Consider the following 14922-nt stretch of genomic DNA (forward strand, 5'->3'; position numbering starts at 1 on the left):
CCAATGCCGATTACCCTAACAGAAGGATAAAGGCATTTGTTGGTAGGATGGGGGGGGGGGGGGGGAGAGGAGGGTGGAAAGGCTGGGAAGGAGGAATGGAAAACGAGCTTGTAACAGGCAGGAACACCACTCCAGACAGGCTTCGGGAGCAGGAACTGGCAGCACAGCTTATCAGGCACAGCTATAGGAAAGAGTGAATGAATTCCTGTGGCTTTTTGTTTCCTGTCCTGGTATCACATCCTGCTAGAGAACATCTGGTTCTTGGTCAAGCTGAAGGCACAGGCAAAACTATTCCCCACTTCCATCTACACAGGCCTCTGAGGAAGATTCTGGTAGAAGGTGCCTCGGGGACCCCATTAGCTTATACCAGGGGTTCATAAACTGTGAGTCCAGAGCCAAATCCCAGCCAGGTTCTTGTTTTCAGATCCCGTACGCTGAAAACGGCTTTCACATTTCTTAGCGGTTACATTTTAAATGATTACATAAGTACTTACATCATAGTCTCGATTTTGCCTCTCGGCCCCCGAAACCTAAAATATTTATTGACTGGCCCTTTAAAAAATATTTACAGACCCCTGGCTTACACAGTGGGGCTCAGGCATCTGGACATATTGATCCACAAAGACAGAAGCCGTAGAAGGAAAAAGATCTCCTCCAAAGGAAGTCAGAGAGTTGGTAGCAAGGGGAAAATTGTGGGAGACCAGACAGACTAAAGTCTGGTGTGTGTGTGTGTGTGTGTGTGTGTGTGTGTGAAGGCGTGCACGCATGTCTTCAGGCTCAGATGTCTCCGCACCAGTTCTGTGGTCTAGGAAGAAACTTGGCAATGAAAGTGATGTGATTTGGACAGGATGCCCTTTGTTGTCATTGTCAAGCTAACAGAGGAGATACATTGCAATGCGGTCGGAGCAGGGAGGAGTGAGAGCCCTCTATGCATCAATCAACATCAAGGTGACTGTCAGGAAAAAGGTTGAGTCTATGTCAAGTGGAGAGACGTGGATGTGCCTTACAGCTTCGGGAGCCTTCAGCTACCATGAAGAAAGTCCAGCGCTCGGAAGCTGTCGTGTGGAACGGCCACATGGAGTCCCACAGAGAAAGCGAGAGATGCCCACAGAGTCCTGGCTGTTCCAGCCCCACCTGTCTGTCTTTGCAGCCTCGGCACCAGCCATGGGAGTAAGGAAGTCTTCAAGATGACCCCTGCTCAGCCACCACCTGGCTGAGTCCGCAGAAGACTCCGAGAGAGAACCGCATAGCTGGGTCCAGTCAACTCCCAGATCCGTGAGCACAACCAGTGGTGGCTATTACTGGAGCTGCTGTGTGGGCCTAGTTTGCACGTAGCCACAGGTCACCAAGCCAACAGCATGGAGGGAATTCATCTTTTCCATGCAGGTGTGCTGGATTTCTATTTTAGAAGAACACCGGCTTGGAGAACGGAGGGATGGGGGTAACCCTTCGCCATCCTCCCCACGCATGACCGCCAGGGCCAATCCAAACAGGACCCCTGGGATCCTGAGTAGTGCAAGGACTCTGGGGAAGCGGTAGCTTCTTCATCAATGTGACCTCTTAGGTGGGCAGGGCACCTGCCCCCAGTGGTGTGCAGATGGAGAAACGGGAACATATCCCACGAGCCCCTTTTCTCCAGGTTCAGGAGTCCCAGGTATGGGAGCTCCCTTACCTCTTGCCACAGCAGGAGAAACAGGGATGGTGACAGGACCCCAGGCGGACGAGCCCACCAACCCTTGGGTGCCTGGAAAGATCCAAGGACGGAGGTCACATAGAGGTCTCAGATACCCCACACTGCCTACTGAAGACCCAGGCCAGCCCCTGCTGCTGCCAGAACAAACCAGAAGGAACAAGTACAAGGAGTAGCCAAGTATCCAGAGGGCCGTGAGGAAGATGTCACTGTGAAGGGTGTTCTGAGCCATCATCCACATGTGAGCGTTAATCACACCGTGAAGGAGGCATACTTCCAGTCTCCTCCCCTGTGGCTTTCCTTGTAAAGTGCATATCTCCTGGGAGAGGAAGCCCAGAGGACAACCTCATGCTCAGGTGTTTGTGACTCACCTGAGTCAGGCTGAGGGCCGGGAAGGAGGCTCAGGTGATACCCAACCCTGCCACATGCCGCCCCAGCTGGAGTGATGCAAATGCCTACAGATAGTGACTCACAGGGCCAGCCCCTCCTCCATGATGTAGGTTGGGCCTGGAATCCCTTCATGGTGTGGGGACTCCAAGCCAAAGCCTTCAGAGCTGACCAGACCACAAAAAACCTTCCCGGGGCAGAGAGAGTGAGAGAGAGAGAGAGAGATGGAGAAACCAGCTCTTTGTCAAAGTATTATAGACAGCCGTGAGACCTTGTGCAGTGCAGACATTCTCCAGGACCTCAGTTACCTGATCCAGGTAGTGGGCACCCCATTCACGACTCCCCACTTGAAGTTCAGGGCAAGTGAGGGGGCAGAGAAGGGCAGGGCTGCACATGTGTTCTGTAAGCTATGGAGGGAAGTGCATGTGGAGGAGGCATCATCCTTGATCTGACGTCAGGAGAGCTGGTCCCAGATTCCCACCCCATGGAGCCTCCAAGCTTGTTGGGAAGGCAGACGCACCCTCATCTTGTGAAGGTCCAGAAGGGTTAGTGTTCAAACAGAAGGGTATATGGCACTACGGAAATGTCAAGAAAGCCAGCAGGGCAGGGGCTGGGCACCAGCTTCACCTTTACCAAGCGCCCAATTAATATTTGTTTATACACATAGCCATATAAGCTCCATGAGGGATGCAGTCCATTTTGTTTGCTGCTGCGTCCCCAGTGCCCAGAACAGAACCTTAGTATACAGCAGATGCCTAATAATTACATCAGTGAATGCATGAATGAATGAACGAACAGAAGAGAGGTAGGAGAAGGCTGTCCGGTGAGCGAACCACAAAGGATGAGTCAGAAGTGACGTGGAACAACAGTTCAGGAAGAAGAAACAGTATATGCAAACACTCAGGTGCATGCCGGTACCCAGTGTTTCTGGAAATGGAAGAATTCTCACTGTGCCTATAGAAGAGGGAAATGATGACTCTGGGTCTTTACCTTGAGGACACTGGGAGCTACAGAGGGTAACTGCCTAATTAAATATGGTTGAGTTTTTTAAACAACTTTACAGAGACACAAACCATACAACCCACCCATTTAAAGTGTGCAATTCAGTGGTTTTTAACATATTCAGAGTTGTGAATCACCACAGTTGGTTTTAGAACATTTTCATTACCCCCAAAAAAGAAACCCCATGCCCATTAGCTATCATCCCTCGACCCTCCCATACCCCCCACCCCCAGGCAAGCGTTAATATACTTTCTGTCTCTATAAATTTGCCTAGTCTGGGCATTTCATATAAAGAAAATCATACACTAGGTAGTCCTTGGCGGCTGGCTTCTGTTACTTAGCATAACATTTCAGACGAGATCGGGCGCGTTCACGGTGGTATGGCCGTAGACCTTAGCATAACATTTCAAAGATTCATCTGTGTTGTAGCATGTGTTGGTACTTGAATTCTTTTTATTGCTGAACAATATTCTAATGTATGGATCCATTACATTGAGTTTGCCCATTCATCACCTGATGAACATGTGGTTTTTAAAAAGATTTTCTATGGGGGAGCCTAGGTGCCTCAGGTGATTGAGTGTCTGACTCTCGATTTCAGCTCAGGTCATGATCCCAAAGTTGTGGGATAGAGCCCCACATCAGGCTCTGTGGTGAGTGTGGAGGCTGCTTGGGATTCTCTCTCTCTCTCTCTCTCTCTCTCTCTCTGCCCCTCTACCCCACTCCCTCCCCCCTTCTCTTAATCTAAAATAGAGATATAGATAGATGATTGATAGATGATAGATAGATAGATAGACAAATAATTTTTTTAATTAAAACAAATTAAAAGATTCCTCTATGGTTAAAAGTACAAGACTAACAACATCAAATGTTAACATGGATGCGGAGCAACTGGAACTCTCGTACATTACTGGTGGGAGTCTGTAATGGTACAACCACTTTGGGTAAGTTTAGCATTTCTTATAAACATACATCTACTACATACCTGAACAACTTAACTTGTAGGTATTTCCACAAGAGAAATGCAAATACATGTCCAAACAAACACCTGCAGTATTTTTTCATAATAGTAAAACCTGTAAACAACCTCCCTGTCCATCAATTGGAGAATGGATAAGTAAACTGAGCCTTTTTCATAAAATGGAATCTTATCCAACAAGTCACACATGATGGATGAGGGTGGAAAATATTATGCCGGGTGAAAGAAGCCAGACATAAAGAAAGGATTACATACTGTATCATTACTATGAAAGTCCATTTTTGTGTGTGAAATTCAAGACCCACAAAACTTATCCGTGGGAGAAGTCAGAACAGAGGTTATTGTAGGTGAGACATAGGTGATTTGAAGGGGGTACAAGAGAACTTTACAGGGCGATGGAAACGCTTTATACCTTGATTGGGGTGTTGGTTACACAGAGATACACACTTGTCAAAACTCTTCAAAGTCACATCCAGATGGCCAACAGGTACATGAAAAGGTGCTCAACAACATTCATCATCGGGGAAATACAATTCAAAACTCCAACGAGGTATCACCTTGCACCTGTTAGAATGACTATTATGAAAAAAACAAGAGGTAACAAGTGTTGGCAAGGATGTGGAGAAGAGGGAGCCCTTGTGCACCATTGGTGGGAATGTAAATTAGTGTAGCCACTGTGAAAAACAGTATGGAGGTTCCTCAAAGAACTGGAATAGAATGACCATATGTTCCAACCCTTCCACTTCGGGTATGCATCTGAAGAAAACAAAACATTAAGTCAAAAAGATATATGTGCCCTATGTTCATTACAGCATTATTTACAATAGCCAAAATATAGAAACAACCTAAATAGCCCTCAATGGATGAATGGATTAAAAAAAAATGTGGTACGTATATACAATGGAATACTACTCGGCCATAAAAAAGAAGGAACTCTTGCCATTTGTGACAACATGGGTGAACCTCAAGGGCATTATGCTAAGTGAAATAAGTCCAACAGAGAAAAACAGAGACTATACGATCTCACTGATATGCAGAATCTCAAACAAACAAACACTCTATGATTCAGAGAGTGGATGGGTAGTTGCCAGACGTTGGGGGTAGGGGTGGGAGAAATGGGTGAAGGGGGCCAAAAGGTTAAATAAAAATCAGGATCCAAAAAGTTTTTGAGGTTCAGGAATAATGAGTCAAAGGAAAAAATATAAGGAAGATTTCATAGCAAAGGATGTCAAGCCTTGATAGTAGGTTAAAACAAACGTTGGACAAGAAGAGGTTTGAGGATATTTGAATCAGCTCATGTGAAATAAAACAAAACAAACCCTCTTTACACTCGGGGCACCTGGGTGTCTCAGCCCATTAGGCATCCAATGATTTGGGCTCAGGTTATGATCTCGAGGTTCATGGGATCGAGCCCCACGTCAGGCTCTGCGCTGACAGAGTGGAGCCTGCTCGGGATTCTCTCTCCCTCTCTCTCCTCCTTTCCTGCTCGCTTGTGCTCTTTCAAAATAAATATAACCTTTAAAAACAAAACCCTCTTTATACTCTACTCTTAAGGTCTGTGCATCTAATTGAATGTCAGTTCTACTTGAATAAAGCCAGGGATGGGGGAGCATGCCCCAAAAGCCTGAGGAAGAAGGACCAAGGTGCTCCTAGAGCACATGGAGGGGCCTCCTGCAGCCTCTGAGGCAGGGCTGTGGCCTGGACGTAGGGCAGGGGACGCAGAATGGGGAGGGACAGTAGATGAGCAGGATGCTAAGGAGATGGCACTCCTGATCGGCAGGAGCGGGGACCGTGGGGAGAGGAGGAAGGCGAGGTGACTTCTCTCTGCACCTGTGATGGGTTAGCCCTCAACCTGTTCCCGCTCCTCCCTGTGGCCTTTCTCCCCAGGCTGTTCCACTTCTGGGTGTTGGGAGCATCCTGCCCTGTCACCTGTGTCAGGCGTATCTTGTGATGCTTCCTGACTCATTGAGCAGCAGCACAGGTGACCAGCTCTGTGAGGACAGCAGAGTGGAGCAGGCTTTCCAGCTGTGCGCGCTGCTCTCTGGGAGAAGGGCGTGGGCCTGGCAAGCCGCCTCACCTCCTGCGTGGTTGGGGGCCCTCCCGTAAGAACCACCTGGGAGGGGGCACCTGGGTGGCTCAGTCAGTTGAGCGTCTGGCTTCAGCTCAGATCATGATCTCACGGTTCGTGGGTTCGAGCCCCGCGTCGGGCTCTGGGCTGACACCTCAGAGCCTGGAGCTACTTCAGATTCTGTGTCTCCCTCTCTCTCTGCCCCTTCCCTGCTTACGATTTCTCTCTCTCTCTCTCTCTCTCTCTCTCTCTCTCTCTCTTTCTCTCAAAAATAAATAAACATTAAAAAAAAAAAAAACCACCTGGGAGGTATCACCCAACCTCCCGTGTAACAGAGGAGAGGCCCCGGGAGGGCAAGGGAGTAGCTCAAGGCAATGCACTTCTGATTTCGCTGGGTAGGCCCCTGCTGGCACCACAAAGACCCTTCCATCCCGGAGGCCCGGGTGGGAAACTCATAAGGAGTTACCCTCCCCTCTGAATTGGGGCAGAGAGGCACAGAAACCCCCAGCCAGCTTCCTCTGTTTGTCTCAGCAGGTGAGGTGTGCAGTGGCCTGGGGCAGAGCTAGCAGGAAAGTCCCAGATATGTGTCACATTGTCGTCACCTACCCTACCCGGTGGACCTCCCCATAGGCGCATCCTCTCCTTGGTATCTGATCTGGATCCCTGTCCCGGTCAAAGACCAGCCGTTATCAAGAAATTCCTCTGAAATGTTTTATACCGAGTCCCAAGAACTGGGTATCTCGGAAGGACCACGATAGTGCTCCCCTTTAGGCTCCTCCCTTGACCCCACTCCCATGCCAGTGCACTGAATTCTTCCAGAATGAGCAAACTCGGATGAATTTTTTTGGATGTTTTGGATACCACAAACGTATACTATAAAAGCATAATGACTTCACACATCATCAGTACAGAGTGTGATGAATTTTGCACACATAACCACCACTGAGAACAAGATACAGAGCATTTCCAGAACTCCAGGAGACTACCCCCTTCCCTCCAGCCCCACCCCTGAAAATCACCACTATTCTGACTTCTCTGACCATAGATTAGTTTTACCCAGTCTTGTACCTCTTACAGATGGAATCATACAGTGTATACTCTAGCGTTTTCTGCTCATGGAACCGTCTGTGAGATTCACCCAGGCTGCTGTCAGCATCAGCAGTCTGTTCCGTTTGTCTTGCTAAGTGGTGTTCCACTGTGGATGTACCACAGCGTATGTATCTATTTTACTGTTAGTGGGCATTTGGGTGGTTTCCAGTTTGAAGCTTTTATGAACAGTCCTATAAAGTATTTGCATAGACTCACATACTCTTTTCTCCTGGAGACATGCCTAGGACTGGAATTTCCGGCTCATAGGAAAGCATATTTTTAGCTTTAGTAGATAACTACCAGGGCACCTGGGTGGCTCAGCTGGTTGGGCGTCCGACTTCGGCTCAGGTCATGATCTCTCAGTTCGAGGGTTCAAGCCCCGCGTCAGGATCTGTGCTGACAGCTCAGAGCCTGGAGCCTGCTTCAGATTCTGTGTCTCCCTCTCTCTCTGCCCCTCCCTCACTTGTGCTCTGTCTCTGTCTCTGTCTCTCTCTCTCTCTCTCAAAAGTAAATAAACATTAAAAAAGTTTAATAGAGGGGCGCCTGGGTGGCGCAGTCGGTTAAGCGTCCGACTTCAGCCAGGTCACGATCTCGCGGCCCGTGAGTTCGAGCCCCGCGTCGGGCTCTGGGCTGATGGCTCAGAGCCTGGAGCCTGTTTCCGATTCTGTGTCTCCCTCTCTCTCTGCCCCTCCCCCGTTCATGCTCTGTCTCTCTCTGTCCCAAAAATAAATAAACGTTGAAAAAAAAAAAAAAAGTTTAATAGATAATACCAAACAGTTTCTGAAGGGATCGTACAACTTCCTCTAACAACATAGGAAAGTTCCTGCCATGCTATATCAGCCCCAACCCTTTTTAATTCCAGCCCTTCTAATAACTGCATAACAGTACTTCCCTGGGGCTTCTTCTGGCTTTCCCCTATTGACTAATGATGTTGTGTGCCTTTTCATACGCTTATGGATCATTTGGATGCCCTTTATTTGTGTGAAATGCCTGTTCACGTCTTTCGACCAGTTGTATACTGGGCTATCTTTTCGTGTTGTTGTATAGGAGTTCTTTGTATCTACTGGGACTGAACTTTTGTCAGATATATGTATTATGAATACCTTCTCCCAGGTTGTGGCTTTAGTTTTTATTTCATTTTTCAAGGATGTCTTTTGATGCCCAGAAGTCACTGATGTTAATGAAGTCCAAGTTTATGCTTAGCGCTCTTTGCATTCCCGGTAGAAGATCTTTGAGAAGCCTAGGTTTTGTGCTGGTAGGGGCCCGGCTTCCTTTCTGGTCTCCTTCCCATGCAAGACTCAGTCAGTCATTACACACCAGCTGAGGCAGGCCAAGGGCAAAATACAGGCTGGCACCACCCGCCCCCCCCCCAACAGGTGGAATCTGTGTGATATTCCTCAGACACTCCCAGCTACCCAAGAACAAAGGAAAGGGGTTTGAGTGCTTGCCATGGTGATGTGGGAAAATGTGGCAAATGAAAAATTAAGTTCCCTTACTGCCTGTAGTCCACTGAGAAGTCCTTGAGACCGGCAGAGTGACCTCCCTCTAGGAGCTCAGCTGCCTCGATGATGACACTTTGCTGGGGGCAAAAGAGAACCTTGGCTTAACATTGTCCCAACCTCAAGGATCCTTCTTTTATTTCAACTGCCCCAAGATGTATGCTAGCAACCATGCTCCAAGCTATATGCCGCCCCCCCCCCATATACATCTAAAGGGTCTCATGACTGAGGTTTTATTAAATGGTAATAAATGATGTTTCCCTAGCAACAGCTAGCCCCTCAAGGTCCTGGAAACCTTGCTTCCAAAATTCCTTAGAGACTTACTCTATCCCTGACCCCCTCCCAACCTGAGGGTATATAATGAGTTACCCGTCAAGACCCCAATGCGGCTCTTCCTGCCTATGGGTCCTGTTCCCATGCTTTAATAAAATCACCATTTTGGCACCAAAGACGTCTTTAAGAATTCTTTCTTGGCCATCGGCTCTGGACCCCAAGAACGCCTCATCCCCCCAAAACTTCATCACATCCTCCCATTTACCCCTCATCCATCCTCCACCACTATGCACATACTCATCCATCCATCTATCCGTTGATCCACCAACTACTTCCTGCCATCACTGTGAGCTGAGTGACGACAGGCACGAAGACACTGAGATGGTGGCAGAGTTATTCGGATGAACGACACCCCCAAGGAGCTCATGATCTGGTGGGAAAAATACACCATCCACAGAATCCTTGACCGATTTCCATCTAGCCTCGCGTTGTCCCAAAGTCTGCAGCTTTCATTCAGTATTCTCCGAAACTTCCATTCATCTGTCCCTGTTCCGTGACACTCTTTCCGGTACTTGTAGATCGTCCAGTTCCCATGGCTCAGAGCTACAAATAGCAAAGGTGATTCTCACTTCCCTCATTTTAGATATTTTTTTAGGTTTATTTATTTTGAGAGAGAGAGAAAGAAAGAGAAAGCGCAAGTGGGGGAGGGGCAGAGGGAGGGGGAGAGAGACGATCCTAAGCAGGATCCGCACTGTCAGCGCGGAGCCCAACTCGGGGCTCGAACTCACGAGACGTGACATCACGATCCGAGCCGAAGTCAGACGTTTAACCAACTGAGCCCCCCAGGTGCCCTCCTGTTAGACAGTTGATTGATGTGGCCTGAGATGGCAGGCGGCCCTGGCCCAGCACTGGCTCAAATCCTGCTTGTGACTGGCCCGCGCTCAGAGAAGCGGCCCCCAGCTGGGGGTGGGCGCCCACAGCCCCCTTGGGGCCGACCGGCCAGCCGTGGATGCTTGAAGGCTGGCCTTGCGGGACCAGCCGATGGCCCGATCTGGCAGTGGGCCTGCGCAGGAGCTTCGGTGGTCTGCTGGAGCTGGCTGAGAGCGAAGTGGGGGCTCGGGGGGAAGGGTGGGGCACAAGCTACGTGTGGAATGATGGCCTCCTGCCTGGCTGAAGGAAGTGAACTTCCATTCCCCCCTTGTCTCCTCTCCGGTCAAGCTGGGACCAGGGGCCTGAGAAGCTGAACCCCTCCTGGAGGCCCCTCATCGAGCCTCTAGCCTCTAGCTTGCAAAAGCACCGCTGCTCCCCAGCCCGGACCTCTGCCAGCCTCCCTCCCCCAACCTCTTCCTAGGGGCAGTGGTTCAAAACCAACTAAAACAATGAAGAGCCTGCTGGCCCTGATCCTGACCAGCCCAGGGCCTGGTCGCTCCTCTGTGATCTGACCGCCCAGAAGCCCTGGCAGGCCTGGCTGCTGTCCTGCCTGCACAGCACCTGCCCTGTTGAGGACACTGGTCCTTTGTTGGAGGAGACGACTTGTGGGGACTGCCCTGAGGAGGGGCTCAGTCTTGTGGGCCAGGCTGGCGCCAGGCAGGACCAGGATCCTCAGCAAACAAGGCCTCCTACATAGCAGCCCGCTGAGTGGGGGCAGGACCGGGTGTAGCAGTCCAACCGCAGGGATTGACGGGCCTGGAGCAGGGGTGGGGGGGGACCTGAGGGTGGGCCGGCCCCGGGCCCTACCCTCAGGACCCACACTGTGCACTCACATTCATGCGGAGTCCCCTCCCCGTCTCCCCACCTCTCTGCTCCAGCCTGGCCCCTCACTGTGACCCTGCCAGGTCTGCCTCAGGGCAGACCACACTTACCAGGGGTGACTGGACCCACCCCTCTGGTCCCTCAACAGGCAGAAAAAGCCTGAGAGTGAACCCAGAAGCTTAGGGGTGACAGAGACCCCCTGCCTGACCTGACGTCAGCCCTTTGTGGGCTCTGTGGCCATGCTGATTGAGAGGCGGATCTGAGCTGAAGGGAAGATCATTCCCACCCTTTCTCTATGCCAGTGCCTTACCTACAGCTTCTCACTAGACCCCCACAACAACTTTCAGAGGTTGTATGGCTAAGAACAACACAAAGTGACTTCCCCAAGGCTGCCTAGGCAGTTGGCAGGGAGACCCGGTGTGAGCCCAGGCTGTCTGATTCTAGATCCCATGTCCCTAAATGGTTGGTGCAGTGGTGAAGGGTAGAGGCCACAACGGTCAGCTCGGGAATCTGCTCTTAATCCCGTAGGAGATGGGAATTACCAGTGGATTTCACAGGCAAGAGATGTGTGTTTTAAGAATGATGGCTCCAGACACAGTTTGGGCCGAGGGATCAGAGACGAAGCTGTCTCAGTAACCCGGATGCAGCCATGGACGGCGTCCTGGGCTTGCCCTTTGGGAAAGAATTTGAGGTTGGGTGGCAAGGAGTGTGTGAGCCTGCAAGGTCAGACTTGTCAAGGTCACGCTCCTCTGTAACAACTGCACGCAATGGGGATACACGCTAGCCTGGCCTTTTCAGCCACCTGTGCCCGGGGCTCCCGTGGGTGAGCCCAGGATTGGACAGATCTGCACAGGAGCCTGGGCCCTCCCTGCCCAGTCCTGCTCCCGGCTCTGTCTCTCACAGGCACGGCCTCCGAGGAAACCCCTGCCTCTGCTTCTGCTTCCAGAAAGCCTACAGGACTTCGACAACAGCAGCAGTGGAAGGGGGAGCAGGGGTGGGCTGGAAAGAAACTCCGTCTCCGTGCTCCCGCTTACCACTGCCATCACTTCTGGGACCCCACTCAGCCTCTCGGCACCCCGGTCTCCTCATGTGAAAAACGAAGCTGATGATGTCTGGAGCTATTTCCTCGTGCAGTCACTTACGGGTTTCAGTGACTGAAAGAACAGGAAGAACCCGGCACTGTGCTTTGATTAACGAAGGCACAAAGGTATTAAGATATTAGTGTTTGTTCCATTTGCAATGGATAATTTACTTTACTGTAAGCTTCCGGAGAGCAGGGACTGGGTCAGGCTTGCTCCCTAGCATATGCACAAATCTTGATGCTGACTGATGCTGAGTGGCTGCTCCATTTAAGGTTTGCTAAATGAATACATGGGTGGCATGGAACAGGCCAGGTAGAGGGAAGTATCAAAGGCAACACCCAGTTTGCAGCTGGGGGGCCCCGGGCAGGTGGCAGGGCCGTTGTCCGACATCTGGGGGAAGGGGCAGTGAGGGCAGAGACATCATGAACCCTCAGTTGGCCATGTCGTCTGGAGATTCGGTAGACCCATGAGGTTAGGTGCCCAAGTAGGGCTCCTGCCAGCCCGTCCGGTGTCCTCTGTGTCTTCCCACCAGGCATTCTGGCCGACTCCAGCTACACAACAAAGCACCCCAAGGCTCGTGGTGTGAAACCATAGCGATCATTCATTATTATCAACTCTACGGCTCGTATGGCTGACTGGACCCAGCTGGGTGGTTCTCACTCGGGGCTCCCAAGTGATTCCAGTCAGAGGGGCCTGGGGCTGGAGTCCTTTCAAGGGCCCCCCTCATGCACATGTGTGGCAGTTGGGACCCCAGCAGGGGCTGTCAGCTGGAGTGCCTTCAGGTGGCCCCTCTGTGTGGCCTGGGCTTCCTTACGGCATGGCAGCTGGGCATCGAAACAAGAATCAGGTGGAAGCCATGCTGCCTTTGGTCAAGGGTAGCAAGACATATGCAGCCTTACTCGTGCCACATTCTGTCAGTTAGAAGTGAGTCCCCCAGGCCAGTCCATATTCAAGTAAACGGGAAAAAGACTCCACCTCTCGATGTCAGGAGTGGCAGTGAGATTCCAGGACGTATTTTAAAACCACCCCATCAAGGAATCACGGGCAACTCAGCCCCCTCAGACTCTAGGATGAGTCCTGTTTCTCTCTCTCTTTTTTTTTTTTTAATTTTTCTAATGTTTACTTATTTTTGAGAGAGAGAGACAGAACGTGAGCAGGGGAGGGGCAGAGAGAGGGAGACACAGAATCCGAAGCAGGCTCCAGGCTCCGAGCCGTCAGCACAGAGCCTGACACAGGGCTCGAACCCACAAACTATGAGATCATGACCTGAGCGAAGAGTCGGACACTTAACCGACAGAGCCACCCACGTGCACCCTTTTCTTTTTTTATTTTCTGTTTCTCTTATTCGTAAACTTTTTTTAAGTTTACTTATTTTGAGAGGGAGAGAGAGCACAACCGGGGGGGGGGGCGGTGCAAAGAGAGAGGGGGAGGGAGAACCCCAAGCAGCTGCGCACATCAGCGCAGATCCCAACGTAGGGCTCGAACTCACAAACCGGGAGACCATGGCCGGAGCCCAAACCAAGAGTTGGCTGCTTAACCAACCCAGGTGCCCCTAAGTCTTGTTTCTAATGGGTGCATTTGAGCAGCTCAAGTGACAATTGGCCTGGCCAAAGAGCTCAGCATCTGTGGCATGTAATTGAGTCTTGATAATTGCTGCTCGGCAAAGAAGTGAATGCGTGAGTAAGGAAGAGAAGCAGGGAGAGTGACCCAGGTCCTGGGCAGCCTGGAACCCAGCCTCAACTGACCTTGCATCTAGCTGTCATATTTGGACCATGGGTTGTCCCCCAGTCTTCTGTGTTCTAACTCCGCTGGGCTATTCGGACTACCCGGATGGAAACCTGCCTCCCTCTCCCCAGAATTTGGCCCTGTCCCCAGGCCCACATCCTGGGGGACAGATGTCAGAGCCCTGTTATGGAAGGCCATCATTTGCCGGTGGAAACTCCAATCAAGTCTTCTCCAAGACCCTACCACAGGTCAGTCAGTACCTCCCTCGCTGCGGGACTTCTCAGATGCCAGCTGATGGTTTAGACTCTCACATAGCTGCCCCTCCAGAGATGTTCAGCCTCATGCCAAGGCCCCTCCCAGACTACCCCTTCCAAGTCCAGAGCAGTCCTGGGATTGGGTGAGAGGCAGAGAAGAGACAGGGCAAAAGATAAAGCCCTGGCAAGTCCATTCAAAAGGGCCAGGCAGGTGGAAAGAGGACTGAGAAGGTGATGAGAAGGAGTGATCAGAGAGGACAATGGGAACCGAGGAGACACCCAAGGACAGCCTGGTGCCAGAGAGAGCAGCCTCTGATGAGGGCTGTGTTGAAGGGCACTGGTCAGTGGCTACAGTGGTGGCCTCAGGAGCCGCCACTATAAGGAGCCAGGAGAAGCCGTCGGTGAGATGAGTATGGGTGGAGCGAGGAGGGCAGAGAGCTGAGGGGTGAGCAGAGGTGAGTACGCAGAGGTGTTTGCCAATAATTTCATCACCGCCTTAGAGCCTGCCCACAAGCCTTGCAGCCTGGAAACCTTGAACTTTCAAGGGCAGCACCCCGGGAAGCTTCTCCAGTTGATGCAATCAGAGCCCAGAACATTCCAGGCTGTGTGGGTGTTTCTCCAGAACAGGCACCAACAAAGGTGAAAAACCCTCTGTGATCGGGACGCCTGGGCAGCTCAGTGGGTCCAGAGACTGGATCTTGGTTTCGGCTCAGGTCACAACCTCACAGTTTGTGAGTTCGAGCCCTGCAGCAGGCTCTGTGCTGACAGCCCGGAGCGTCTTCACGGAGCCTGCTTGGGATTCTCTGTCACTCTCTCTCTCTGCCCCTCCCCCCTCTATCTCCCTCTCAAATAAATAAAACTTAAAAAAATAAATAAATAAACCCTCTGTGATCCTCTAATAACAGCCCAAGTCCTCAGGTGGGAGAGGCATGCAAGGACTCCAAGCCCACCCACTGTACCCCTCATCACCTGATAGGGTCCTGGGTGCTCTGAGAGGTTCCAAACTAGAAGTCTTCAGTTGGTCCCAGCGGGCGTCCACAGGCGCTCCACACAATAGGGGTAGAGAAGTGAGGTGGTGCCTGTCCCTTGAGGAAATGGCCAAGTGACAACAGTACCAGAAATAGG

The sequence above is a fragment of the Leopardus geoffroyi genome, chromosome D2, assembly GCF_018350155.1.
Source record: "Leopardus geoffroyi isolate Oge1 chromosome D2, O.geoffroyi_Oge1_pat1.0, whole genome shotgun sequence".
Lineage (NCBI taxonomy): Eukaryota > Metazoa > Chordata > Mammalia > Carnivora > Felidae > Leopardus > Leopardus geoffroyi.